The sequence below is a fragment of the Rosa chinensis genome, chromosome 1 (assembly GCF_002994745.2).
Source record: "Rosa chinensis cultivar Old Blush chromosome 1, RchiOBHm-V2, whole genome shotgun sequence".
Classification (NCBI taxonomy): Eukaryota; Viridiplantae; Streptophyta; class Magnoliopsida; order Rosales; family Rosaceae; genus Rosa; species Rosa chinensis.
Window position 1 is genome coordinate 8,714,392 of NC_037088.1, and position 15,168 is coordinate 8,729,559.

Consider the following 15,168-nt stretch of genomic DNA (forward strand, 5'->3'; position numbering starts at 1 on the left):
GTAAATGACTCCATACTCTTAAAAGTCATATGATGTTAAGCTCAAATTTAAATTAATTAAATTTCTTTTGTAAAAATATTAAAAGAAAGTCACATTCAAACTCTGTTATCTATAAAAGGAGACGACATGAAGAAATAGAGCCTTAGAGACTCGACAAAAAAAATGGTAGCAACATTGTTTCGAGCGGTGGCGGTTATCGTAATATTATTACTGCAGTTTCTGACGGTGGTCATGTGCAGCTTTCCGGCGACTCTGACTCTTGAGAGAGCTTTTCCGTTGAAAAAGCTTACCAGATGGATTTCTTGTCAAAGCAACTCATCTAAATACTCTTTCAGGGAAGTGAAGATCTTATCATTATTCATGATGCTCTTGGGTATGCGGAGTGTAACTTATCCCTTGCAGTGAGTTTTTTTTATTTTTTTATTTTTATATATTTTTATTTTTTTAACAAATAGCCAACCCTATCTCACTCATTTTATCATCAGTGGTAGTCTTGAAACATGATATTTTTTTTTTCAGATACCAAAATATAGGATTTTTCCGGCCATCTCATAAGCATTATATATTAATGAAATCACAGAGCACAAAAAGGGAACATAGTACTTAAACCCTATATTACAATCAATAGAACATCCCCAAATGATAACATGGCTATCTATAAAAATCTTATGCAGTCTAACAAGTACCGGTTAGAAAAGTAGATGTTTATCCAAATAAAATAGAGCACACCTCAATATGAAGTTATGAACCTTTCACAGTGCTAAATTTTATAAATGATTAATACAACAAAATAGTCTTTGCCCATATAAACCTTGTCAAATTAATATCAATATAACAAACTTAAAATTTTCAATATTAAAGTAAATTATGTGAAATTCAACCGCTTTAATATGAACTGGTCTCAAGTCACATCGCACTCTGACTCATTTAAATTGTAAATTAAAAGGAAATGTTCAGTTAGTTTGATGATGAATTATATGTTGAAGGGTTAGGTGAAAACATCCCATACTCGAAGGAATAGAAGCCTAGAAGGTGGTGCAAGAGGAAAGTAGAAATAGACCATACCTTATATAACACCTAAACAAAAGTTTATTTTTTATTTTTTTGAGATAATGAGAAATTCATCAAAAGGCAACAACCCAAATTGAGCCCAGAGAACTCTGAAGCCCACAAAGCATACAAAGGAAAGAGAAAAGCTTAATCACCCACTATACCCAGAAGGATATAGAGACGGGGAAAAAACCAGAGAGGGAAATCCTAAACAAAATCAACTCATGAGTCATTTCCGTGCGGGCATGGGATACCGTCGTTCCGGAGCACCATATATGGGTTAAGACCCACCGACCGATTGGCAAGTGAGGCCGCCTCATGGGTGACACATCATGAACAATGATAAGATTTTCACTCCCCTGAAAGAGTATTTAGATGAGTTGCTTTGACAAGAATTCCATCTGATAAGCATTATATATTGATGTAGTTTTTTTACAGATATTTTAGATAACAAACAAAAGAAATAGCTAAAAGCTTGAAATAAATGGACAACATAACTAAGCGTTGTCTTTGTGATAAAACATGCAGAATGAAAGATCTCCAACACACAAAGGCGAGTTCCAGTAACCACATCATAAATATTAATGCACTTCATCACAGTAATTTGGGATAACAAACACAGGTAACAACAAATGATTTTCAAAAAAACAGACAACATGATTGCAAGTCATTATAAAACATAAACAAATCAAGAATCAAGCACAATTATACTCTTATTTCATCCATACTTTCCCTTCCACGCAATGATAGGTCCAAGGTACGTAGAGGAGAGGACACGACATGGTGCTTCAATTCCACCAGTGTGAGTTTGTAAACTCTTTATTATCAGCCGTTGGATTGGCTGATGCTGATGTGCAGCTTAATGGCAAATTATAGCAGATCATAGCAAAAAGAAATTATAGTAGAGAAGCCAAGTCCCAAAAATTCAACTTCCGTCACTCCTAAGGTCTCTAAATATTTCCACATTAAATGGCAACCCCCAAATCCACACCAAGTCAAGTTGAACTTTGATGGGTCCGTTCAGAATGGTATTGCCACTACAGGTTTTGTTTTTAGAAATCCGGATGGCAATCCTCTGTTTGTAGCAAGTCGAAAGATTGGTATAGCAGATGTTCTAGTAGCTGAGACCACTGCGTTGCGAGATGCTCTTCATACAACCCATCTCCATCACTATCCCAATGTTGTAGTCGAAGGAGACTCTAAATTGTTGATTGACTGCATAAATGTTCCCCTCGTCTCACTAAGTTCTCACTAATTGAGTATGCTCCACCATTTCTAGATTCTTATAGAGAAGGGGAGAGAGAAGGGAAGGGAAGGGAAGAAGAAGAGGACACGATATGGTGCTTCAAGTCCACCAATGTGAGTTTGTAAACTCTTTATTATCAGCCGTTGGATTGGCTGATGCTGATGTGGCAGCTTAATAGCAAATTATAGCAGATCATAGCAAAAAGAAATTATAGTAGAGAAGCCAAGTTTGAATCTTTGGGTAGGGCTGCACTGCCACATGGTGAATCAAAATCGAATATGCCATATTCTTTTATCTAAAATCTGTTATACTTTGTTAAATGTAGGAAAACAGTAACTTACTAGGGTGTTTGTATTTAGACCTTCATATTTGCTATTTAGACCTCTTTTAATATTTTTGTACATCAAATTTTCAATTTTGTCCACATTCTTTTTTCACTTCCCACCTCCTCCTCCACCTCTCTCTCTCTCTGTCTCTCTCTCTGTTTATTTCAATCTTGAGAAGTTCATTTTTAAAGTCTGATCTACAAAAAAGCTACATTCAATCAGTTGCAGGATGTCATAATATTCGATATTTTAGAAACATTAGATGCAATTTGAAGTTGAGGTGCTAAAGTTTTCTTACGTTTCATCGCCTCTGATGCTTTCATTGCATGGCTTCCACAATGGTCTCTGTCACGCCTCTTCAAGCTTCTAAAACAGTCCCTTGTCACAGCCATTCTCTGTACTGAACTATTGATATCTATATAAACATTTTTTTGTAAGAGTATGATTATGGCTATATGATGGCTATAGATGGCTATAGTCTCAAAATATTTTAGTTCTGCTTTTGGTGTCAATTACATAGCTCTCTTCGGGTTTAAAGAAAAACTTCCATTGCATACATAGTTATACACCCTATAACCAATCAACCACCCATTCCATATATTCAGGACCAGAGGACAACAAAAATACAAAAAGCAAGTTTTCGACACACTAGACAGCATATGGGATGGCTCAATTACATAGTTTTTTTTTTTTTTTCTACTGGAACCTCCAAATTTACTCACTTTACCTTCTATGCTTTTTACTCATCCTATCAAATTTTCTAATACTAAATTTACTTACTAAACCTCACTGAATTTCCTCAAATAACCTCACTCATATAATTTGCAAACAAACTATTATCTTTAAAATAAAAAACTTAGTTAATTCAATGAATTAATTACTCTATAAATCTTAATTACATATCAATTCCTTAATCAGACAGCATAAATTTTTTTTTTCAATAACAAAAATTAAACACAAGGTATTGAGTTTTAAAAATTAATTTAGAAACAACAAGAAAATAACATGAACTATTTTGTGGTTTTTTTTTAACTTTTTTTTTTTGAGCTTCTATTCATACCTCCAAATCTCCAATATTGGTATTTGGACCTCTCCTTTTTTTAAATAATAGTTGACTTTGTCAACTCATGTCAAATTACCAACAAAGACATAAATAAGGGGACAAAAAATCTCTTCTTATATCTACGAACAGTAATACTCTTCAACTTGGAAAAAACCTTCTACTCTAATATAAACGCTAAAATATATATCGCCAAACGTTATTTAACGTTGTAGTCAAAATTTTCAGAATTTGACTTTGTCCTCGTAAAGTGATAGACTTCCTTGCTCACACAGTTGACAATTTACAAGATCTATCACTGCGCTATAAAAAAATAAAAAATAAAAGGAGAGAAAATGAGAAATACAAAGATACCTCAGTTGATGAAGCCTTACTCATTTTAAATGCAAACAAACATGTGAATGAGTGGCGACAAAAAGCAGTACTCCAGCACGTTTATATGATAAATGCAGCAATGGGTAGTTGTCCACAAGATCGATCTTCCCGCACATCATCAGTCAGAGCAATTTTATGTAGAACTATTCTATAGATATGATGAAAAATTCATCCTTATGATATATATCTATAGAGAATGCACTAGACTCATGATTGATTATTGTAATTTCCTCCACTATCCCATACATATCTAAAACAAAAGAACCATGTTAATTTCAAGTTGCTATTGAATCAGTTTAGGGATAATGACACCTAAATGCAATGAAAATCATACTTGAAAAACATATTTATACGAGATGATGAACAAACATGGTATTGTTGCCTACACTAACCAAGAGTCGACAATTCATTGAAAAAGTGCTAGCACCTCTGTAACTCGTATATGGAGGATGAACTTCCAAAAAAGAAAAAGAAAAATTGCTGCAAACCAAATCTTCAAAAACTAAAAAATGTCCAATTAATGATTTTTGAAAGTATGAATAGAACTAAAAAAAAAAAAAGAGCTTTTATTGATTTTATTGGACGATGGGCATTTTAAGAAGATTAGAGAGGTGTAGATAGCAAAATAGTTATTTGTAAAAGTAAGTTGGAGGTCTATTAAGTGGAGAGGTCCAAATGCCAAATTTGGAAGTATGAATAGAAGCTCCTTTTTTTTTTTTTTTTTTCTGTTTTAGCTCTGCAAAAAAATAAGAAGATTAATCATTTTTCTTAATGTTTATTTTATGTACCTCGTGATAAATTATTTAAATATTTTTGGTTTTTTGGTTTTTTTTTTTTTTTTTTGTAAATATAATGGATAGACTTAGATTTAGGTCATAATATGATTTGTTTTGTTTTCCCTCACCAATACGCGTCCAACATGTATATCATATATTTTTATGTCACATAATCATAGTTTTAACTCTTATTAAATATATATGAATGCTTTAATGAGTATGTAGTGAAATTGAAAAATTAAAATAGATAAGGAAAATAATAAAGAATGCAATCTAATATTATTGAATTGGAAAGTCTACAGAAAATCAATGTAATATTTTGTTGGTCTAATTATTGTCCTTAATAGTCATTTTATAATGGGTTATATATGTCATTTAATAATTCATAATAGAGTGAGGTTAAGTGAGCAGATTTGGAGGTCCCAATAGCAACACTTTTTTTTTCCTGCCAAATTCTTTAGTTAAAATTTCATCACAGATATATAACTCTACTCCCTAAAACAAAAACTAGTATAAATAGAAAGAAAAGTAGATAGTGCATGGTTAATACCCGTACATATTCACTAACGGTGTCAAGACCGGCAATGCCAAGGTCCAAATCCCTAGACAGCAACTTCCTCACAATGTCCTTTTTTTTTTTTTTTTTTCAAAAGGGGTTTGGAACGTAGCCTAACTGGGAGGCTCAGCCCCACGCCCGTTCTCATTAATAAAAGTAGAAGGATGATTGTATAGCGAGAGGGACGTAATACCTATACCTCGAGTACTAGTACAAGAATCCTCATAGAGTACATCCTGGATAATCACAGGAGTCTCATCTAACCAGTAATCATCTAAATAATTAACACTAGCAAGGTGCGTCAATCTATGAGCGACACCATTTGCTTCCCTGTAAATAGATGGTAAATTGCAGGATGGAATTGCACTCATATAATCTTTGCAATCCTCCACAATACAACCTACCTCTGAAAGATCTTCCATATTTCCATTAAGTGCTGTAACTACCGCGGCACAGTCGGTCTCAATGTCCACACCATCCATGCCTTGGTGAATAATTAGTAGAAGAACTGCTCTCATAGCCTCCAACTCCATCTGGAAAGCTGAGCTAACATGGGAAAAGGGCCGTGCAATTGCAGCTAAACACATACCAAACTCATCTCTGAGAACAACACCATTTCCTCCTTGTCTAGTTGAGCCATGGTACGCTCCATCCGTATTCAGTTTGAGTCTCCCACTCGGTGGAAGCTGCCATTTGGTCCTTTGTCTCATCTTCCTCGTCACATGAGTCGGATGCACTGCTTGATAGTCACTCAATAATTTCGACGCCCAGGCCGCTGTGTTCAAAGGTCTGAAAGTAGACCCCCTCCAGACTGTGGCATTGCGTTCCACCCATAAGGCCCATAATAACATGTAGAAAAGCTCCCTTTGATGATTGGGTAAGAGCTCACACACATGCATTACCCATGTAGAAACATTCATAGCATTATGTGTACGTACCTTAATAGCTAATGGACATGATAGCCAAAATTCTACCACCACCTTACAATTCTTAAATAAATGCAAATCATCCTCCACAAAAGAGTCACAGAACGCACACCTTGTATCCACAGGCAGTGGCGTAGCCAGAAATCTTAATTAGGAGGGTCCGAATTTAAAATATAATACTAAACAAACATAAACTTCATCCAATAATATAATTACAATACTTAAAAATAACGTCTCTCTAAAACAATTATAATTGTCCAAGACGATTACTCATATTTTGAAATTTTTTCATGATGGTTTCATTATCAACACCATTAAATATATCTTTCTCAATATATGTAATCATGCTACCATTCATCCACATGTCTCCCATTCGGTTTCTCAAATCACTTTTTATGATCTTCATGGCAGAAAATGCTCTTTCTACAGTGGCAGTTGCAATTGGAAGAATTAGTGTCAATGTTATGAGCAAGTAAACTAATGGATAGACCTTGTCTTTCTGTGTCTCAACCATTTTTTCTCCAAGGTCACTAATTCCTTTAAATTGTGTAAGCACACCACTGCTTAGGAAAATATATATAGACATACATGGCAGAAAACATACACTGATTAGAAGAATATATTAAAAAATTAAAAGGAACGTGAGACACTAGATTTCTGTCCAAAGTGTCCAAAGTGGGACATTAGTGACAGAAAACAATCACTCATTGATTAGGAAAATATATTAAAAAATTAAAAGATAGTGGGAGACTAGGAGTAGGAGTTCTGTCCCAAGTTGGTAATTATAATATTTAAAACAAACATTTTCTCTTTCTTATCAGAAGATTAAAGTATAACATATATATATATATATATATATATGTCAGAATATATGTGATAGACCAATCATGGCTTAGTTTGAAAATCTGAGAAGGGTCAATTGACCCTTGTCACCCTACTGTGGCTACGCCCCTGTCCACAGGCACATACTTCTTAGCCAAAGCAGCCTGTGTCGGCACAATTCCCCTATGCAATCTCCATACGAAAGTACGAATCTTGGGTGGCATATGGGCCTTCCAAATACTCTTCCAGTACTTTTCAGTTTCCGAACCCGAACTTCCGGACTATGATGCCCGACGTGACACGTTTTCAATGCATCTGAAAACATGATAGCCACTGCGAACACTGTAGACACCATTTTTACTATAATGCCACATCAATTTGTCATTAGGCTCACGGACGCTTAGCAGAATATTGGCAATGATCCCTACCTCCTCTGGATAGAAAATTTCATTCATAAACGAGATTGCCCATTCTTTCTGCTCTTGATCAATTAGATCTTCGACAAGCATATCTTCTAGACCAACCATAGGGGAAGAGTATGGTTTGAAACTGTATGGTAATGGAATCCAGGGGTCATCCCACACCCTAATAGCCTTGCCATTCCCCTACGTAGCACCTCCTGACCCTTAACAATGCTTCTCCAAGTAAAAGAAACATCCCCAGCAATTGAAGCCTGCATGAAATCAGTGTTGGGGTAATACCGTGCTTTTAGAAGACGCGCAATAAGGGAATCAGGATTTTGAATAAGCCTCCAACCTTGCTTTGCCAACAGGGCAAGATTAAAATGATGCATATTACGGAAGCCCAATCCTCCTTAAGCTTTTGAGCTACACAACCTGTCCCATGAAAGCCAATGTATCTTCTTGTCCTCTTCGGTAGAGCCCCACCAAAACTTAGCCATTAGGCTATGCATCTCATTACACAGGTCGATCGGAACTTCAAAACAACTCATGACGTATGTAGGAATAGATTGAGCTACGGCCTTAATTAGAAGCTCCTTGCCTGCTGCACTAAGCATCTTCTCACGCCAACCCTTAGTCCTCTTCTTTATACGTTCATTCAGAAAACTAAAAGCTTCCGTTTTGGAAAAACCGATTTCAATGGGAAGACCAAGATACTTTTCATGCTTCTCTACCCGCTCCACATGTAGAAGCAAAGCAATCTGGTCTTGCATATCACTACACACGTTTTTGCTAAAAGCGATACTACTTTTTTGGTGATTCACCCTCTGACCTGACAAACCCTCATACACTTCCAGAATATCTTTTAACATAAGTGCATCCTCCAATTTTGCCTTGAAAAAGATAAATGAATCATCAGTGAAGAAAAGATGGGAAATACAAGGCGCACCTGTGCATATCTTGATTCCATGTAATAAGTCCTCACTCTCTGCTCGGAAAATAAGTCTTGTAAGCACTTCCGCACAAATCAAGAAAAGATAGGGTGAAATTGAGTCTCCTTGTCTTAGACCCCTAGAAGGAATGAGATGCCCTCTGGGCTCCCATGCATGAATGAGTAAGATACTGTTTCCACACAACACATTATCCACTGCGTCCAAACAAGGCTGAAGCCAAATCCCAAAAGCACATATCTCAGAAAACTCCATTCAACTCTATCATAGGCTTTACTCATGTTAAGTTTTAAAGCTCCAAAACCCACGTTCCCCTTCCGCCGTTGCTTTAGAAAATGCGAAAGTTCAAAAGCAACAAGGGAATTATCAGAGATAAGCCTCCCCGGGACGAAGGCACTCTGAAAAGGTGAAATAATATCGTCTAGCAGAGGCTTCAACCGATTTACCAATACCTTAGAACCAACCTTGTAAATAACATTGCAGTGATATCGGTCGTAATTGAGTTACCAACTCCAAATCTTTTACCCTAGGAATGAGTGTAACGTTGGTGTGATTTATCAGACACGTCCTTTGTTCACATCCAATGAAACATCTTATGGCCTCCAGAACATCCTTCCCAACCACCGCCCAAAAGTGTTGATAAAAACTTGGAGAAAAACCATCTGGACCAGGGGCTTTTGAAGGATGCATTTGCCTTAACGCTCTATGAACTTCATCTAATGATATCAGTTTTGTCAGTTCCGTATTCAACTCATCAGTGACTACACTTCACAATGTCCTTAGGCCTTTGAAACCACACTTCCAAATTAGACAGCTACACCAAAAAAAAAAATTGAATTTGGGTGCAACATGCAAAAGAGGAATAAAAAATGGTGATGATAGAGTGAGAGAGTGAATGACCTCAGGAATTTTAGCAACGTACTGGTGAGGATTATTGACTTGCTTGATGGAAAACTGGCAGTCCTTGAGGAGATCGAGAGTGTCGGCAGCCATGCGGCCTTTGTTGGGCAGTCCCAGCCGAATCTCGCTCCTCTCCTCCTTCGCCGACGCCACCGCAGAACAGGTGATTTTGAAGGACGGCGAGGGAAAGGACGAGAGGGGAGGGAGTGAGTAAGAAAGAAGGGGCATTTGGGTGGGTTTGCCGCCAACATGTTTCACAGATTAAGAGAGAACCAGCGGCTGTGAAGAGTGAAAGGAGTGAATAAATACAAAAATCAAAGAGGGAAGTGAACCGACACTGTGTTGTTCATAGGGTGAATCTTTGGGTAGGCCTGCACTGCCTCATGGTGAATCAAAATCTAAAATGGCATATTCTTTTATCTAAAATCTGTTATACTTTGTTAAATGTAGGAAAACAGTAATTTATTAGGGTGACTCTATTCAGACCTTCATATTTGCTATTTAGACCTCCTTTAATATTTTTGTACATCAAATTTTCAATTTTGTCCACAATCTTTTTTCACTTCCCACCTCCTCCTCCACCTGTCTCTCTCTCTCTCTCTCTCTCTACCCAAAGCCTCACAGCCGCCGTGTTGGGGCTCTGACCCAATATGCAACTTACCTTTTTACTGTTTTTCATTTGTTATATTGCAGTAAGTTCTCAGGTTAATTTGTTGTGAGTCAGCAGTAGCTTGATCCTTATCTGAAAATGGACAGCTGTCCATTTTCTTTTCCTTCTAGTTTCTAGCTATATGTACTGGGCTAAGGCTCTCTTGAAAGCATCGATGAATACAACAACTTACTTTTCATTCCTCTGCAATTACTCTTTTTCTTATTTTCCTATCACTTTGGGGTCCAGACCCATATTATCTGGTATCAGAGCTTCACGCTCATGGGACCGTTGCGTAAGGGCGGCACCAATCCTCAGTCGTCGAAGGAACTTTCGGCCGCTGAGATGGATTATTTGGCACAACAAGCGGTGGCAGAGGCTCAACTTCAGGCGGTGTGTGACTCGGTTGATGAAATTCGGGCCACTCAAGCATTGATCCGCTCTGAAAATGCTGAGATTCATGCTCATAATGCAAAATTCCGCTCTCAGCTACTAGAAGAGCTTTGAGCTCTCAGAACCCGTTCTGACTCTATTCCAGTCTCTCCGAACCCGCTGCCTCCCAGCTCTCTCCTGGCCTCTGAACCGGAAAATTAGAGGGTTTCATTCTCAGAACCAATTTATCCTCAAGGGTTGGGAGTCTTAAGCATCACTCCAGATGAAGTCTCTTCAGGTATACTCGTTCCTTCTGCAGCTCCTGCTATGCCCATTTCTAGTCTTCCTGCTACTACTCATGTTAGATCTGGAACTAGTAGTACTCGTATACAAAATGGTAAAGTGGTTGCTATTGGTGGCAGTCCCATTATTGTTAGTGATATATCATGTAGGGAAAGATTGTTGAATGATGCATTTCAGTCTAGAGATAGAGTTGAAGGGTATGATTATGGTGGATTTCTATATCAATCTCATTATTATCAACATACTGTGGTTCCTAATCATTATACTAATGTGCCAGCTTATAATCCACAATTTGTTCATGGCTTACCTACTTCATCTATGCATTATGTCCATGGAAACTCTGTATTTAGGGGTCCCTTACAGCAGGGCCAGTCTAGTCACTCTTCAGCTGTACCTCCATGGCAACTATCCTCGAGCACACCCAACTATCAGGAGCAGAATGTTAGGCCTACGTTACAGTTTGCTGTGAATCATTACCTTACATCACAGATGTCTACTTAGACCATTCCATCTTATGCACCACCAACATACTCCACAATTCCATCTTCTTATACTTGCTTCCAGCAACCACAGCTCTACCAAGCACCACAACCACAGTACCCTTACTGTCAAAATCAATTTCATGGGGGTCCCTTGCAGCAAGGACCTCAATTTCAAGGTCAGTCTGAGATGGATCCTAATCTTCCAACTATGAAACAAATGAGGTTGGAGTTTCAAACATTTGGTGATGGTAATCCATTACAATGGCTTAATAAGGCGGAGCAATATTTTGAGTTGTACCAAATTCTGGAGGACAAAAAAGTTTCCATTGCAGCTATGCATCTCACTGATGAGGCATCTGATGTTTGGCACCTGTTTAGACACCAACATCCTGGAAATTGGCGTGGCTTTGCTGATCTCTTAATGCGAGAATTTGGTTCCCATAACTAGGGGTAATTTGGACCCCATAACTAGGGGTAATTTGGACCCCATAACTAGGGGTGGCCCAAGCCCATTTATAGCGGGCTTGGGCCGGGCCGGGCCGGGCCTTGCTATATTTTTAAATAATTGCGGGCCGGGCTTTATTAAAAATCAAAGGATCCAAGCCCGTCCATATAAAGGGGCCTTGCGGGCTTTTTCCGGCCGGGCCGGGCTTAGCCTTGCGGGCTTTATTTATAAATAAATATTTAAAGACACAAGTATTTTTTTTTTTAATCAAGCTTTGGAAATTCAATGGATAATGATCAAATACAACCAAAGATAACAATCTATATAACTATATTGTACCCAAAAAATCTATATTTATATATAGATACTAATTTGTTGATAAATAAATTTTTAAAGACACTAATTTTTTATAAATCTATATTTATACATCATACACTCCAAAGAGCTACATATAGCAATTCAAAGAAAATGAGAAACCGACCGTTGGATGAGTTTATTACAATAAATTATGAGTGTGGTAAAAAATTTAGCCAATTTCACCATATTTTTGAATCCGATCGGATTGGTCAACCGTAATCACTTAAATGTTTTATTGGTTGACCGATGGCGTGGCAACCGCGAAACGTGCTTATTTTTTCACATCACGTTTGTATATATTCCATCGATGGATGTGCGTAGACATAAGATAAAAAAAAATTAATTTTAATTACAAACACATTGGACTATACTAATTTTATTCCTATAGTTATATGACTTATACATTGCATTTAAATTGTTTAAGTTCATTCTAAAGCAACCATGAAATGGAAAATGAATTCAGAGAAACCAACCGCTTGATGGAGAGATTGTAATGTTTCATGGTGGTTGTAGAAAATCCAGCCAATTTGGTTCACGTTTCGAATTCGATCAACTAGGTCAAACGTAGTTACTCTTATAAACCTATATTTATATATCATACACTCCAAAGAGCAACCCCTATCAATTCAAAGAAAATGGAAAAACCGACCGTTGGATGAGTTTATTACAATAAATTATGAGTGTCGTAAAAAATTTAGCCAATTTCACCATATTTTCGAATCTGATCGGATTGGTCAACCGTAGTCACTTATATGTTTTATTGGTTGACCGATGCCATGACAACCGCGAAACGTGCTTATTTTTTCACATCACGTTTGTATATATTCCATCAATGGATGTGCGTGGACATAAGATAAAAAAAATTAATTTTAATTACAAACACATTGGTCTATACCAATTTTATTCCTAAAGTTGTATGACTTATACATTGCATTTAAATTGTTTAGGTTCATTCTAAAGCAACCATGAAGTAGAAAATGAATTCGGAGAAACCAACCGCTCGATAGAGAGATTGTAATGTTTTATGGTGATTGTAGAAAATCCAGCCAATTTGGTTATCGTTTCGAATTCGATCAACTAGATCAAACGTAGTTACTCATAAATCTATATTTATATATCATACACTCCAAAGAGCAACCCCTATCAATTCAAAGAAAATGGAAAAACCGACCGTTGGATGAGTTTATTACAATAAATTATGAGTGTCGTAAAAAATTTAGCCAATTTCACCATATTTTCGAATCCGATCGGATTGGTCAACCATACTCACTTATATGTTTTATTGGTTGACCGATGCCGTGACAATTGCGAAACGTGCTTATTTTTTGACATCACGTTTGTATATATTCCATCAATGGATGTGCGTGGATATAAGATAAAAAAAATTAATTTTAATTACAAACACATTGGTCTATACCAATTTTATTCCTATAGTTGTATGACTTATACATTGCATTTAAATTGTTTAGGTTCATTCTAAAGCAACCATGAAGTAGAAAATGAATTCGGAGAAACCAACCGCTCGATAGAGAGATTGTAATGTTTTATGGTGGTTGTAGAAAATTCAGCCAATTTGGTTCTCGTTTCGAATTCGATCAACTAGGTCAAACATAGTTACTCTTATAAACTTATATTTATATATCATACACTCCAAAGAGCAACCCCTATCAATTCAAAGAAAATGGAAAAACCGACCGTTGGATGAGTTTATTACAATAAATTATGAGTGTGGTAAAAAATTTAGACAATTTCACCATATTTTAGAATCCAATCGGATTGGTCAACCGATATGTAGAATATATATATATATGCACATATTTTATATAGAAGCATAATAGTATAAGAACTTCCACACACACACACACACACACACACACATATATATATATATATATCTCTCTCTCTCTCTCTATACACACACACATATATATAAAATATTTTGCGGCTTTTACGGGCCGGGCCTAGCGGGCTTTTGGAGGGCTGGGCCCGGTTTTTGCGGGCCTCCATCGGCCCACCAAGGCAGGCTTTTGCCGGTTTTTTGACGGGCCGGGCCGGGCCAAAAGCCCTGCGGGCCGGCGGGCCTCCATCGGCCCACTTGATCCGCGGGCTTTTTGATGAGGCCTACCCATAACCAAGCTGATTATCAGTCTGCCTATTAGACTGAATCAAACTGGGTCAGTGAGTGAGTTTAAATCGCAGTTTAACAAGTATGCAAGAAGAGCTCTAGGATTTTCAGATGACAGTTTGCTCGCTTGTTTCTTGGGAGGACTCAAGGAAGACATTCAAGTTGATGTGAGAGCCATGAGACCAACTTCTTTGTACCAGGCTTATGAGTTGGCCATGGTATTTGAAGAAAGACATGTTGGTCATAAAAGTACGAGGTCTTTTTCACAAAGATCTCAATTCTCAAACTCTACTGTTGCACATAGAATTCCAGTTTTAACTCATTCTACATCAAGGGCTGCCCATACACCAACATTGAGGCCTCCTCCTTCTCAACCTGTGCGATCTAATTTGCAAGCTAGTAGTAGCTCAGACAGAAAATGGACTCAAAATGATTTCCATGAAAGAAGAGCTAGGGGACTTTGTTTTTTCTGTGATGAACCATATAATGGAGGCCATGTATGTAAACGAACACCTGGTTAAGGACGAGCATTGTTGATTGAAGGCATCCCTGAGGAAGAAATAGTTGATTCCCATCCGGACCCTGATGGAAGTGATTCCAATGAAATACATGGAGACAGTATGAATGAGGAGACAGCCACCTTACATGTGATCAACTATGTTGATAACCCAATGACTATGCAACTCAAGGGGATTTTTAACAAAAAGGAAGTCCATGTTCTCATTGATGGGGGGGCTACTCATTCATTTATCCACCCAAGTTTGTTGCAAGACGGTAATATCAAGGTTGATTATAGTAGTTCTTTGCATGTTGTGGTTGCTTATGGATCAAAGGTACAATTAGTCGGGAAATTACAAATTCAGTTACAATTACAAGACACTCTGGTAGACACTAAAGTGTTTGTTTGTCCCGTTAATGGTTGTGAAATTTTGTTGGGTGCTTCTTGGTTGAGAACTTTGGGTGATATAATCTAGAATTTTGAAAAAATGTCAATGAGATTCACTTTACTTGGAAAATCATACCTTTTACAGGGTATTCTAGCTGGTG